The following is a 15,082-nucleotide window of genomic DNA, read 5'->3' as shown; positions in this document are numbered from 1 at the left end:
CCACACACACTCACCCTGCAGGACTCCTTAGCCCACACACGCACACTCACCTTGCCAGGATTCCTTAGTCCCCACACACACACTCACCTTGCCAGGATTCCTTAGTCCCCACACACACACACACACACACACACACACACACTTGCTGGTACAAACTATTCGAGCATATGTGTGTATTTCGCAATCCAATTGCCGGAGTTTTCGCATGTGCGAAAACTCCAAAGACAGAGAAATCAGCGAAAAGTTATCACCATCTCAGAGGCAGATGATGAAATGTGCAAAATCTCTATTTTGGCAAAAAATGTGGGGGCTTGGTTCAGTACCCTTTGGACACGGCCCCTCTAATGACTAATTAGGCAAAAAAATTATCTTAATTCCCCCTAATAATGATGTCATTTGGCTAATTTTTAGGGTGAAAAAATGTAAAAAAAGTGTTGGAAAATGAGCTTACTGTACTGGGTCAGGTATATTGGGGGCTGTATGGGTGGGACAGGTGTTTTTTCAATTGCAGGTAGTTGCAGCAGGTGTATTTTTAACATTTTTTAAAACTGCACTTTATAGACACAAAAATATACTAGCACTCATTTTAATGTACTCCCAATTTAAATACAGCAATTCTTTTTTCCAAAATAAATTGCTTTATATCATTTTCCACACTCATGCAAATATGCATATAACAGCCATTTTACTCACTTTAAGAAGCGATATAGTTTTTGCTAGTTTCACCATGCACAATTATCGCACATATGTATTTTCGTGTGTTTTGCAATTGGATAGGAGATCACATCAAAATTGGCGAATGGGGTGATAACTTCACCATGCAAACGCTTTTCGCCAAACGCGACTTTTCGCACCTGATTAGTATCCCAATTTCACCCCAGCTACTTCCTCTGCTCTCCAGCGTCTTCAACAGACCTGGGGGGAATTCAATTAGACCCCAAATTTTTTTGAGCAAATAAAACGGTATTTTAACGCTTGAATTGCATTCGGGCAATTCAATTAGATCCTGTCTTATTTGCCCCAAAAAATATCTGGATCCTATATGTCAACGCTGGTGCCTGCCCTAAAACAGATAGTTATTGGACATTTTTTTCAGAGCCTGCTGTGCTCCTGAAAAAAAATGCCGATAAGCAGGGATGCCGATAGAGTAGAAATTACTTAGGCCCGGGCTTGTTGGAGGGCCTGGGTCCGACGCTGCCAACCCGACCCCACCCCATGATGCCCGCCGCACTCTTACTTGCCAACAGCCCAGGACATGCTGCTGTGTGCTGGGCTGCAGTGGGACATTGGAGACTGCTACCACTGAGCAGCAGCAATCTCCTCTCCCTGTGCTGGGGTGTGGGGGAGTGATCATTTATTTTACAGGAGGGTCAGTGACAGCAACAGGCCCTTATTGCCCCACAATCCAAACAGCAGGCCCTTATTGCCTCATATTCCAAACAGCAGGCCCTTAATGCTCTGCATGCTGGTACTTTTAGTTCCACAAGTACCGGCATGCAGATGAGGCTTGCTGGCACCACTATCCCCCCTGTAAAAGACAATATTAGTTTTTTACAACATTATTTACCCTTACACTCACTGGCCAGAGGTGCGGAGCATAGCCCCTTGCTTCAGCCCAGGCCTGATATGCCCCTGTTTCCGGGAGCACAGCCCCGTGCCTCCCCCTCCCCAAAAGGCTGCAGTCTTGGAGACACTGCAAGCGTATTCGCAGATGGAGCTCTGCACATGTGCAGTACACATTCTGCACAAGAGCAGTCCTTCCATCATTAGAGATGTACACAGACTTAAGGGCTTGCATACATCTCTGACCCCTTTTAGACTCTAAGTAATTATAAAAAAATACTATTAAATATTTAATATGGTCCCTATTTAGGAACTTTAGTAATTGTGGGCTTAATTAATTTGATGATAATTTTATTCATTGGCCTTTTATAAGGTACCGTAATATTTTTATTGTTCCCCAAACATATTATGAATACTGTTTAGTCGCTATTTAGCGCTGCTGCAAGTCGCTTAAGAAAGAATTGCTTTAAAGTCCAATCGTGTGGTTCCAAAGCACAAAAAATTATGTAAAAATGGATAACACAATGTAAGATTTAACAATTAGAGTAAAAAGCAATAAAATAGTACAGCCGATACATACGCGTGCGCACTGGTCCCAGTATACAGTCATCAGTCCTGAAGTCTGAGGTCGCAAGGAAGATGTCTGTACACTGAGGTCAGGACACAGCTTATATACCTTACAGGTTTCAGAGTTAACAAAGGGACAAATTGACAGGTTTTCATTAGTTCTTGCTTCTGGTCAATCTGGTCATTGGTCAGTTTATACGTTGTCATCAGAGGTATGGCTCATTCTTCCAACAGTCACATTGTGTAGCTTACCGCCGAAGAACTGGTTAAAACTGGCTACAACACTGCATTCAAGTAATAACATTCTACTTAATAACTCCCTATCATCCATAACTAGCGGACGCATGATGCGACTTCTTTGCCGATAGAAACGGATGTCTGCAAATAAACAGGGATTTAGTATGATACCAAACATGACATGTTCACTGTATTCTGACCCTTAGATGTTTTTTAAGTACATATTACATCATAATTATTAGCTTACAATACCTTTAATAACTCTGGTTATTAACTATAATGTGTGGGAACCATTTTATATGTATGCGTTTGCATAAGTGCATCTTGTGTATTGAAATAGCAAATGTGCGTCTATGTGTATGTATGTCAATACGCATATGAGCGTCTGTGTGTATATATGTATGCGTTATGTGCATCAGCGTATGTGTGTTGTGAATAAGCATTTTAGCGTATCAGATTGCACCAATGCAAAGTAGCATCCTAGTAACACGTCATCAGACTATAGATGACTATATTGTCAGATAATAATTGTAAAGCGATCATATCCAATTATTTGACTTTGACAATATTTAAGGATGTTCCACAGTGTACCCAAATTTTTCCATAGCGTAGTTAAATAGAATTATATAACTTTACTCTTCTTCTTTCTTTATTTATTGGGGGTATATAAACAACCCCACATGTAATAAAATGGACTGAGACTTTTGGCTTCCCAACGCTACAGTAAATAATTAATTGGCCAGATGCCCATCTATGTAAAAGACAGGCAGTCATGTGGGAGCAGTTTCTTATTCATCAGTGATGGCTGGTTTTGCCTTTAAAAAAAAAAAAAAAAGGGACATTTAAATCTGGCAGGGAAACTGCAGAAACATTGGTACTTTTGGAGGCGCTATTACATATGGCCCTATATCTATATTCTGGAACACAGCAGCGATATTAACCACTTTTTTGTTTACATACAGTGATTTGCTGGAAGCGAAGTTATCTAGAAGCAATTAGGAGTTATCTAGCAGCAATTAGGAGTGAACTTGGTCACTTTAAACAAATAAATAAATTAATACAGTACTTCATGTCAGTATGACATGTTTTTCTTTATCACAATCTATAGTTAAATAACTATTGTTACTGTAGCAATGTGACATATGAAGTGTAAGCCTTTTCTAAAAGGAACTTCTTTTTACTTAATAATTGTATGTTACATGTGAAATAGTTATTCTTCATCATGTCCACACCAAACCCTCAGTAATATACAATTTCCAGATCTCCTTAAAGAACCATAGTTCAAATAATAAATACAGTAGCTCATTAGTCACCCAATCTTCCATTTCTGTATTTGCCTCTAGGTAGGTTTGTCCCTGATAATGTTGCAGGGTTTAATACCAACTACTGTCCAGCAGTATTTCCTTCTGTTTGGTTGCAGCTGATAGTACCTGTTCACATGTTGCATGTTTTATATATTAATAGCAGAAGGACGACTTTTATGAGTGACATATTATTATGATGCCGTTGACTGAGCAGGGGACATCATATACCAAATTAAATGTCTTGAGGCCTGATTCAGTAGCGACCGCAATTGCAACTACGTACACAGATCGAGCGATTGTTAGCCATTGCGAATGCATGCACCGCGCGGCGATGGCACTGCGATCACGCACGCAGATAGGAATCCATCGCAGAGTAAGTGCATGAGCGTTTAGGGCTGGTGACCGGGAAGTGGTTGGAGAAACGCAGGCTTGTCTGTCCGTTTGAACGCCGTTGTATGGGTGTGCATAAATTAGCCACTGCATACGCAGCTTGAGAGCCCTTTGCAAGCGCCGAGACTTGCAATTTCTGTGACGGGTCAGAGCTGCTGTAAATGTGCGTAAGGGGCCGATGTGCTTCGATGTTCCCGATATATATGAAGGACTGCAAAGTATTAAGACAGAACTACTGACAGCTTTGTCGGGCCCAGGTACATGGAGAGGGCATGGCCAACCCGAGGAGATGTGGCCAGACCCCGTCCTTGAAACGATAAAGAAAAGAACATATCCGCGTCGCACAGGGGTGGGGGGTGCCAATCGATCCCATCCCCGTGCATATCGCTGGGAAAGAGAACTGACTGCCGCTGCAGCCTCTCTCCCTAGTCTAGCACACAGCATAACAGCAGCATGTGTGCGGGGTGGGGTTTGAGGCTGCTGCAGCAGCAGCCAGTCCTCCTCTCTCTCCATGCCCGAACTGTAAGTAGCAGCAAGGGAGGGGGTAGGGGCGGGCTGCAGGACCTGGCCCCCCCCAACAGGCCTGGGTAAATAGTACCAGTCCCCCCCCCTCTCTGTGCCCCTGATTACGAATGTGAGAAAGCAGTAGTGGGTGTCTCTATACTGGCTAAGCTGTGGCAGGCATTAGAATATATTTGCAGCTGCATTGCATGCATTTATGCAGCTGTGATCGTAATTGCGATATGTGCTGAGTCAGGCCCTTGGTCCATAGATTTGCAAAAAAATATTGGTGTTGTAATTGGTTGCTCTGTTTCGGAGTTATGTGGCAAAATGTCTGCCCACCATTTACACTGCATCATCATTGTGCTCTGGAAAATGTGACAGTTGGTGAACTCTCCCTGTATACCTGCTGGGTGACCTGGAACACGTGACAGTTATTTGCAGTCACATACTGTATATCAGCACATCTTGCGGCAACCTCAATCACCAGCTGCTGTGTTATTTCATTATTCACTTCTCCACAATTTGTTTACACTAAACATGCCTAGAAGCAGTGGCGTAAACTCATCCCAGACACCTGGAAGCAAGTAATGGAGCATACACACGGTCAGATTTGTCAGATGAATGATTGAACGATTTGAACGATTTTACCAAAGTTTTGAACGATTTGAACGTTTGAACGATTTTTGACTGCATTAAAATGAATGGAATCGTCCAAGTCTGACTGCAAACACATCAGATGTCAGATATCGTTATCTGACAAACGGGAACGCGCATCGTTCAGGCATGTCAGATATGTCAGATTTTCCTTCAGATATGAACGACTGAACGATTTTTAAATCGTTATCGTTCAGATCTGAAGGAAAAATCTGACCGTGTGTATACACCATTATAATTTCATATACACCTTATACACGCAGCCTGAGGGTAATTTTATACAATATTTGTAATAATGTTGTGCTTAAATAAAGTTTGTGTACTTTTAATCATCAAAAAGCAAAGGTTTCACTATCTCAGTCATGCTAAAAATATTCCGTATTGCGGAATATTTGGATATGAGAGACTCAACCTGTATATATACTGTTTATGCTGCAGTGCCAAATGTCATGGGGTAGCAGTATGTAAAGGTATTGGTAGGTAGCATCACCGTACTGTGACATTTTGGATCTGCCCAGATCTGCATCTGTTGCAATCTGACATCTCATGAGTCAGATTTAACACTGGCCAGGCTGCTCATGGAAGGGCGATACAAATTATCAGAGTTCAAATGGGGCATGTTAGTGGGTGCCCTATGATTTCTGGAGATGTCCGGACATTCAACATTCCTCGCTCTATGGTGTCACGTGTGTACCGAGAATACCCCATGGAAGGCATTACCACCCACGTGGAAAGCGCAGTGGCAGACCACGGGTGCTTAATAATTGTGACCAGTGGTGTCTGGCCATAATTGCCTGTGGTAATAGACAAGCAACACTGGCTCAAATCACACCCACATTCAATACAAGAAGTTCCCAGATGCATATCCAGCAGTACAGGGCAACGTTCTTTAGCTTCCATGGGATATGGGAGCAGAAGACCCACCAGAGTGCCCCTGGTAACACTGCGACACCGGACACAGCTCCTCAATTGGTCTTGTGATGTTGCTAATTGGACCCTGGGAGGACTGGCAACATGTGGAGGGGTCCAAGGAGTCACAGTTCTAGTTGCTTCAGGCTGATGGTAGGGTTTGGGTGTGGCACAGACCCCCATGAGGCCATGAGCCCCAGTTGTCAACAAGGCACCGTGCAAACTGGTGGTCATTTCATAATGGTGTGGGTGTGTTGATGTGGCATGATTTGGGTCCGTTGATCAGCCTGAACACGTCATTGACCAGTAACTGCTACATTACATTGTTCGATTACCATTTGTAGCCTTTCATGGACTTCATGTACCCACACAACGATGGAATATTCCAGTAGGATAATGCACCATGTCACTGCCCCCAAGTTGTCCAAAATTGGTACAAGAAGCATTATGGAGAGTTCGACGAATGGTGTGGCCACCACATTTTCCTGACATGATCCTAATCAGGAATTTATGGGATGTGGTGGAGAGGTCCATTGAAACCCAAGATCCTGCACCTACAAATATCAGGAAACTGTGGGAAGCTATCCTGATGGCATGGGTCAACATCTCTTCAGGAGGTCTTCCATACACTTGTGGAATCAATACCACATCAAGTTGCTGAGCTTCATCGAGGTAGAGGGGGCCCTACACAATACTAGGGGCCAATAAGATTCTAGCTATTATCTTCTAGAAGGTGCTAGTTAAATGTTAAGTAGAATTTGAGTGGTTGCTATGGGCAATATCTCTTGTAAAAAAGGGTGTTTAGTTTCTGAAGTGTTTAGTTCTCAAGTGTATTGAGCATTTAAAATCAAAATTCGCATTATACCAGCGTTCTTGTTAGCTGAGAAGTGACACTGCCATCTTTCATTCCACAGGTACATTGATCACTGACTACTTCCATCAGATGCAACTGATCTATGTTTTTATAGCATAGCAGCAATTACATTGCACAGCGTTAAACCAAAGGAAACCAAATGGAAAACAGACTACAAGCCAGCACAAACACAGATGGACTACACTCAAGCTATACAGTGAGTCAACAAAAACATCAAAACTAACTCCTGCAGTCTGCATAACCTGCACTCTCTACACTGATCTCCCTGGTTTGTACACTGCAAAACTTTTCTTTTTAGCTACAGCTTCGAGCATTGAAATTTCTGTTTCTGAGAAACTTATGAACAATGTAATTTGCTTTATATACACATGATTGCCCTGTCTAAATGTACTTCTTACCAGTGTATTATTTCCTACTCTTCATTGGACTTTTATTTCACCTACACTATTTAAACTACTCTCTTCCACTACCTCACCACCGTAATACACTGCCTAATTGTCTGCCTTCCCTCTAAATACCTGCATCCTCTGCTGTGCTTCCCTGCCTACCTCCTATTTGCTCACTTGTCATCCTTTGCTCTCCCTCAACCCTGTGTTAGCCACTATGCTTCCTCTCCCCTGCCCCTTACCAACCATCTCCACTGGCTTACACTTACCCCATAGATCTAGCCCACACCCCCTCACACATGACCCTGACCAAAGTCACCAATGACCTGCTTGCAGCCACTTCTCTCTGCTCATCCTCCTGAACCTCTCTGCAGCCTTTGACACCATGGATCATACTCTCCTCCTTTGCACCCTTCAGACCTTTGGCATCTCTAACACCGTCCATGCCTGGTTCACTTCTTACCTCACCAACCGCTCCTTTTCTGTGTCTGCCTCTGGCTCCATCTCCCCCCTTCCCGTTGGTGTCCCACAGGGTTCTGTCCTGGGCCCACTGCTCTTCTCCCTGTATACTTCTAAACTAGGAGAACTCAACAGCTGCTTTGGCCTCCAATGCCACCTCTATGCCGATGACACGCAACTATACCTCTCCTCTCCTGAACTCTCCCCTTCGGTTCTCTCTCAGGTAACCAGTTGCTTCTCCGCCATCTCTTCTTGGATGTCAGAGTGCTCTCTGAAGCTCAACATGGACAAAACCGAACTCATCATCTTTCCCCCTAATAAAGTCTCCACTCCAACCAATCTTGGTATCACTGTTGACAACACAATCATCTCCCCTGTCCCCCAACTTCGCTGCTTGGGTGTCACCCTTGACTCCACCCTCTCCTTCACACCCCACATTCAATCTCTGGCTCAATCCTGTCGGTTCCAGCTATGCAACATCGCTCATATTAGGCCTTTCCTCTCCCAGAATGCTACCAAACTGATTATTCATTCACTAATTATATCTCAGCTTGACTACTGCAACCTTCTCCTTACTGGCCTCGCACATTGCCATCTTGCTTCCCTCCAGTCTGTTCTCAATGCTGCAACTAGACTTATCTTCTTCTCCCCCTGTTCCACTTCTGCTGCTCCCCTCTGCCAAAACCAGCACTGGCTCCCATTCCCCTACAGAATCCTCTTCAAACTCCTCACCTTCACATACAAGGCCCTCTCTAACTCTACTGCTCTCTACATCTCCAACCTCATCTCCTTACATACTCCTTCCCGCTCACTCCGGTCTCCCAATGACTGCTACCTCTCCTCCACCCTGGTTACTTCATCTCATGCTCGTATCCAAGAGTTTGCTTGTGCAGGCCCCTTTCACTGGAATGAGCTCCCTCACTTGATTAGGCTCACCCCGAACTTGCAGAGCTTCAAACGTGCACTGAAAACCCACCTGTTCATCAAAGCATACCCTTGCACCACATAACCGTCACCAAGTCTCTGTCCCTCCTGCCACAGCCATCTCTACCTCGCCTAATTCCTGCACTCAAGGCCCCCTCTACACACTCATGCCTCATGTCATCTGTCTTTCTCCCCTCTCCCCTAGATTGTAAGCTACTAGGAGCAGGGTCCTCCTCCCTACTGTCTCACAGCCTTCTTCTTTAGCACTTCTATGACAGCCTCACCTTCCCAGCTGTATTGTGTATGGAAAATTGTGTTGCTAATTGTTACTACTGTATTGTAGTATAATGTTCTGTGTACCCTTTACTGTATGTACGGCGCTGTGGACCTCTTGTGGCGCCCCCTATAAATAAAATGTAATAATAATAATAATAATAAAACTCACTTCTAAAAACTCTCACTTTAGTAAATGTACCCCTAGGCATCTATCCCATGACTTTTGGCACTGCAATGTAGATAGATATATAGATAGATAGATAGATAGATAGATAGATAGATAGATAGATAGATAGATAGATAAAATGTTTCTAATCTAATCTTCTTTTCCCATTACAAAAAAATTGGTTTCCATGGAGCTTTTGTCATAAAACTAACATACAAGATTTTATTTTATTCATTCTAGAGGTCATTAATCATAGGCATTTCCAAAAAATATAAATTTTATTCTCATGCAAGCTGTACAATGATAGTAGCAGATGTGGGAAAGGGCTTACATGCTTTTAGTTGCCAAGTGAAATGATTACTTAGGACATAAATAAAAGGGGAGTATACCAGATAAAAAAGGTTTAAAACATAGAAAATATTCAAATAGTTTCATAAATGAAGGTTGGGGTCTCTGTTGTCTGTAAAGACTTTTTATACAATCCTTCTGCAGACCTGGTCGCAGATTGTACATCCAATCTATGTATACACACTTGTCCAATTTTTCAGCAGATCTCCAATCTGCATCTGCTGAAGCAGTCTGCTGAAAGCGGCTGTCACTCACACACAAATTTGCATAATAAGGGGCAGCGCTATATTGCACATTATGATCTGTGCAGACTAAAGAATAGGTTAATTTTAAAGAAAAATAATAATAATAATAACCAGCCCTGGACCTCTGAGCCTGATCCATGTGGTCTTTAAAAATGTAGATATAACTAGGTATTCAATTACTTTGAAAACCTAGTTAAGACGTTTGGCTCAGCAATGCTCCTGCAGTCTTCCAGAGTTTTATGAATTAAATTTTTGTGATTTGGTAAATCTGACAGCACAGAAGCCCACAAAAGAAACCTATGGGGGATGCATTTGCCAACTAAAATGGAGGAACCAATGGAGATCCTTAATATTTGTGGGTGCCCCCACAAAAAGGGATTACTTTCTAGTTTGCTCAGTCGATCCCAATTTCAACTGGGTAAATCCAACATTTACTTCATACCACCAATCAAATGACATGTTCATATGTCTTGTTATACCTACTAACCATATAAACCATTAATTACATATTCTATTTTTATGTTCAACTCCACTTTCCCTATCCTGTCCACATGGGACATAGTTACATAAGCTTGACAGTGACAATGTGGACAGCGGCATGTTGAACTGTAAAAATGTGGTTATAAAACTTGATGATATCTTAATGTTCTCCTGGACTCTTACTGCCCACCATGATTATGTCTGGAAAATTACATCTCTTTTGTAAACTGGAAAAATGTTCTTTTGGACAAGCTACTATCCCTTTTCTGGGCTGCATTGTATCCATTCAGGATCTGCAGATGGATCCGGAGAAGGTAACAGCCATCCTGGATTGATCTCAACCCTCAGGCCTTAAAGCTACCCAGCAATTTCTTGGCTTCATCAACAACTACAGGAAGTTTCTCAAGGGATACTCTTCTGTGGTATCACTCATTACCTCTCTTTACCACAAAAGGAACTAATCCTACAAACTGGCCTCCTGAGGCAATTCAAGCATTCAATATCTTGAAGAAAGCGTTCTGGATCTTGGAGTATTAGAGATTCCCTCTTACCATCAGTAATTGCCTGTTAATGACTCCACTATGCAGTGGGTGGGTGCTTTGCTACCACCACCTAGTTCCTACTACTTGCACTTGGAACTGTTTACTTCCACTCAGGCTCCTACGCTGGCACCTGGTACCACTCCTCCCAGGTTCCTACATCAGCACCTTGAGCCTCTTCAACCAGGCTCCTACGCCAGCACCTGGAACCACTTACTTCTGGGTATGTGTGTTGACATGCTGCTACAACACTTCCTGGATAGTGTCAGCTAACTTCTACTGGTCCCTCATCATGGACCAGTCTCTGCAGGGTAGCTGGCAGAAGGCTTTAGCTTGGAGACACTGGTCTCAACCCAGAACAGCTGGAGAACATAACAGTGTTTTGCGCTATTCTAGTGGTCACAGGATACAAGCATCTAGAAGCAAGTAGATGTTTATTGCTCAGTCTTTAAAACAGATAATTACTCCACAGCATACAGGTATTCTTCAGTAGTAGAGTCCTCTCTGAGGGTCAGAGGATATATACAGGTTCACCTGCTGTGTTTTCATCCCATTCTTACACACAGTACCACAGGGGGTAAAAACCTACCCTGGGTCCCTTAACCAATCAAGCTGAGTGCATGCACTGTGTCTGAGATCTCCTGGACTCGTATATCAATCAGCCAACTATTTTACAAAATACTCATACATCTTCCAAAAGGAACTAAACAATTTCCTCCTCCCTTTCGTTTAACTATCACCCAAACCAGTTGGTTTTCCTAAAATACTCAAAACTTACATTTCACAGGAACTGGCAAATTGCATTCATCCTTTCAAATATCGATGTAGTTTTAGCAGCCATAGAATTAGCATTCATCTTCCTCAAATGTACATGAAATAAATTAACACCAAAATGGTTTTCCCCAAAATCACACAGACACTCAATGGACACCCTAGTGTGCATTTCAAATAAAGTGTTATAAACAAGGCTTGGTCAATCTACACCAACCCCCTGCTAGAGCCAGGACAATTACCATCACAGAAGATTGTAATTTCTTACAAAATAAAATACAGAATAAAAACCAGAAGTGCATACTCCACATATTAAAACATGGATTTCCCCAATTTCACAACTTTGCACAGCGCATTAAATAAAACATTTTAAAAATACATTATTACATATACATTTACAGTACTTTTGATTTCATAGTCCATGTGAAATTGGGGTTCTGGACAATAGATAGACACCAGATGTTAGACGTCAATAGGTCGACTGGGACAAAAGGTTGACAGGGACAAAAGGTTGACAGGGACAAAAGGTCGACATGTATGAACGTCGACATGTACAAATGGTTGACAGGGTCAAATGGTCGACAAAATAATGGTTCGACGCATGCTTTTTTTTTGTTGGTTAGGGTTAGGCACTTACTGGAGGGTTAGCGTTATGCACTTACTCTGATGGTTAGGGTTAGGCACCAGGAGGCAGTGTTAGGGTTAGGAACTGGAAGGGACGGTTAGGGTCAGGCACCTACCTAGTCAGTTAAGGTTAGGTACCAGGAGGGAAAGTTAGGGCTACGCACCACGGGGACGGTTAGGGTTAAGATTAGGGCTAAATAAAAAACAAAAAGTGTCAACAATTTGTGTCGATCATTTTCATGTCGACCTTTTGACAATGTCAACCATTTGTACCTGTCGACCTTCTTACATGTTTACATTTACTGTGTCAACTTTTTGTCCCAGTCGACCTATTGACTGTCTAACATCTGGTGTCTATCTAGACACTGTCAACCTTTTTACTTTCTGGGGCCTATTCATTAAACATTAAAATTCTCTGGAGATAATTAGCTTTAGAACTCTCATGGAGTTCTAGCCAATTATAGGTGGAATTCATCATTCCACCTCTCCATAAGTATCTATTCCGAAAAGCTGTCATTTTTGCGATGACAGCTTTTCGGGAAATAGATACTTTTCCCTGCCTACACTACCTTATTGCATCTGGAAACAGTGCTGCGCATGCACTGTTACATCTGTAAAACCAGTGCATGCACAGCACTGCCTACAGATGCGTTAAGTTTCATTATTTTAGTGTTGATGAATAGGCCCCTCTATCTGTTAATCCACACCAGTGAAATTGGCGCTGCAGCACAAGTGCCACAGCTGCCATCTTGGCCATGTGGACATTGTCTCTGGCCACAGTGAGCTCCGGCTCTCTTTGCCCGACAACAGTCGGAGTCTTCCCCAGCCTTTATTGCACTGTTGCTAGTAAAAGAGACATCACATTGTCACCTATATCAAATATCCCCTCCATTTAGGGAAGGATTAATTAGGGAGATGTGTTATATTTCCTGACTGTGTATCGGCTATCGACTATTTTCCAAACCACTAATTCATAAATATGTTGATTTGTATCCTATTGAGAAAAATATTGCTATGTGCAATATCTAAAATTGCTGATTTCAGGAAGATTTCCAGTGGTTTTCTCTTTTACTAAGTAGTGCTGTTAGGAACCGCACAAACTATGGGCCTTATTGAGCAGCATACGAAATTGCAACTACGTTCGCAGATCGGCCGATTGTTTGGACTGCGCATGCACCGAACTGTGCGTGAGCTGAAATCGCACTGCGATTACGCACGCACAGTGGAATTCATCACAGAGTAATTTACAGGCCGTGAGTGTTTGGGAGTGTAGTTTGAGAAACGCAGTCCGTTTGAACGCCGTTACATGGGTGTGAATAAATTAGCCACTGCGATTGTATACGCAGCTTGAGTACTCACTGTGTACGATGAGAGTTGCAGTTTCTGCGACTGGTCAGACAGCCTGTAATTTTGTGAGACGGGCCGATGTGCTTCGATGTTAGCGATGTATACATAGGAGTGCGAGGTATTACGGATGTGAGAAAGCTGTAGTGGGAGTCTCTATGCTGACTGAGCTGTGGCAGGCATTAGCATATTTTCACTGCTGCATTGCGTGTAATTACGCAGCTGCGATTACAATTGCGATCCATACTGAATCAGACCCTATGACAACAAATGGTACCCATTAGTAAATTTAGGCCAAAGTTTATTTCAAAATTATGGCACAGGCAGCAGGTGTGGACAGAAAGCAACAAAATTACTATGGGATATTGAAGCTTTTTATATACAAATGCAGTACACTGCAATGGCAAACGCAGGATTTCCAGAGGGGGGTTTCCAAATGCTTGAATTTAGAACAATTGTGGCCAGTCCATGAAGAGGACATAATTACTGGGAATCGGTATGTAATGCCGGCAGCTGTTTAGCCGCCGAATCAAATACCAACAGCGGCAGCCCGACGGGTCAGAATCCCAACTGCAGCAGCACTCTACAGTACTCTAACCCTCCCCTCCCCCTACCCTAACCCTCCCTTAGTGGTGCCTAACCCTAACCTCCCCCCTAGTGCCTAACCCTAACCTCCCCCCGTTAGTGCCTAAACCTAACCCTCCCAGGGGCATGCCTAATCCTAACCCCCCTTACTAGTGCCTAACCCTAACCCTCCTTTTCCCTTCCCTAACCCTCCTGGGGGGGGGTGCCTAACTTTAATTCCCCCCCCCGGGTCCCTAAAGCTAACCCTCCGCTAAGACACCTGGCTTACCTTAATTCGGTAAACAGGGTGTCGGGATTTAGTAGTGGGGCTAATGATAGGCGTCAGGATTTTGACGCCTTTCTTTAATCAAACTTGCCTACCCTCCCGATTTGGTCGGTAGCCTCCCAAAAATCTAGTTCCGCTCCCGACCTCACAGGAAAGCAGGCAATCCTCCCGGCTCCCATCCACCCCTCCTATCCCCCCCCCCACAATTACCTTTGAAACCCCTTCAGCAGGGGGGGCCAGTGACGCGATTCACGCTGAATCTCGTCATTTTGGCCCCATCCCTTACTTCACAATGCCTGTAATATCAACATTATGTAGTGTGGGGGGGGGGGGGCAAAATGACGCGAGCACATGGCCCCGCATCCCATCCCGCCCACAAATACTCATAGTCTGGCCAGCCCCACCTCCTTGTTCTGGCCACGCCCCCTGTCATGCTGATCTGGCTGTTCCCTCCTGGAAGGGGCCGCCAAAAAGTCCGCAAGCCTGTCTTTAGTCCCATGTCGGGATGTGCGTGTCGGGATATCGGTGGGCGAGATATAGCCCGCCGGCATCCTGACCGCATCCCAATGTCTATGTAATAATTCTGACATGAACAGGACCAGCGATCATAGTATTCCATTATACAGTATGTAGGGCCATCTTGCCTGAGCTGAATGTTTTTATTTTAG

Source organism: Taudactylus pleione, unplaced genomic scaffold (assembly GCF_031769625.1).
Source record: "Taudactylus pleione unplaced genomic scaffold, aTauple2 ptg001327l, whole genome shotgun sequence".
In the NCBI taxonomy this organism is placed as follows: Eukaryota; Metazoa; Chordata; class Amphibia; order Anura; family Myobatrachidae; genus Taudactylus; species Taudactylus pleione.
The sequence above is the reverse complement of the archived record's forward strand: the minus strand, read 5'-3'. Positions refer to the sequence as shown.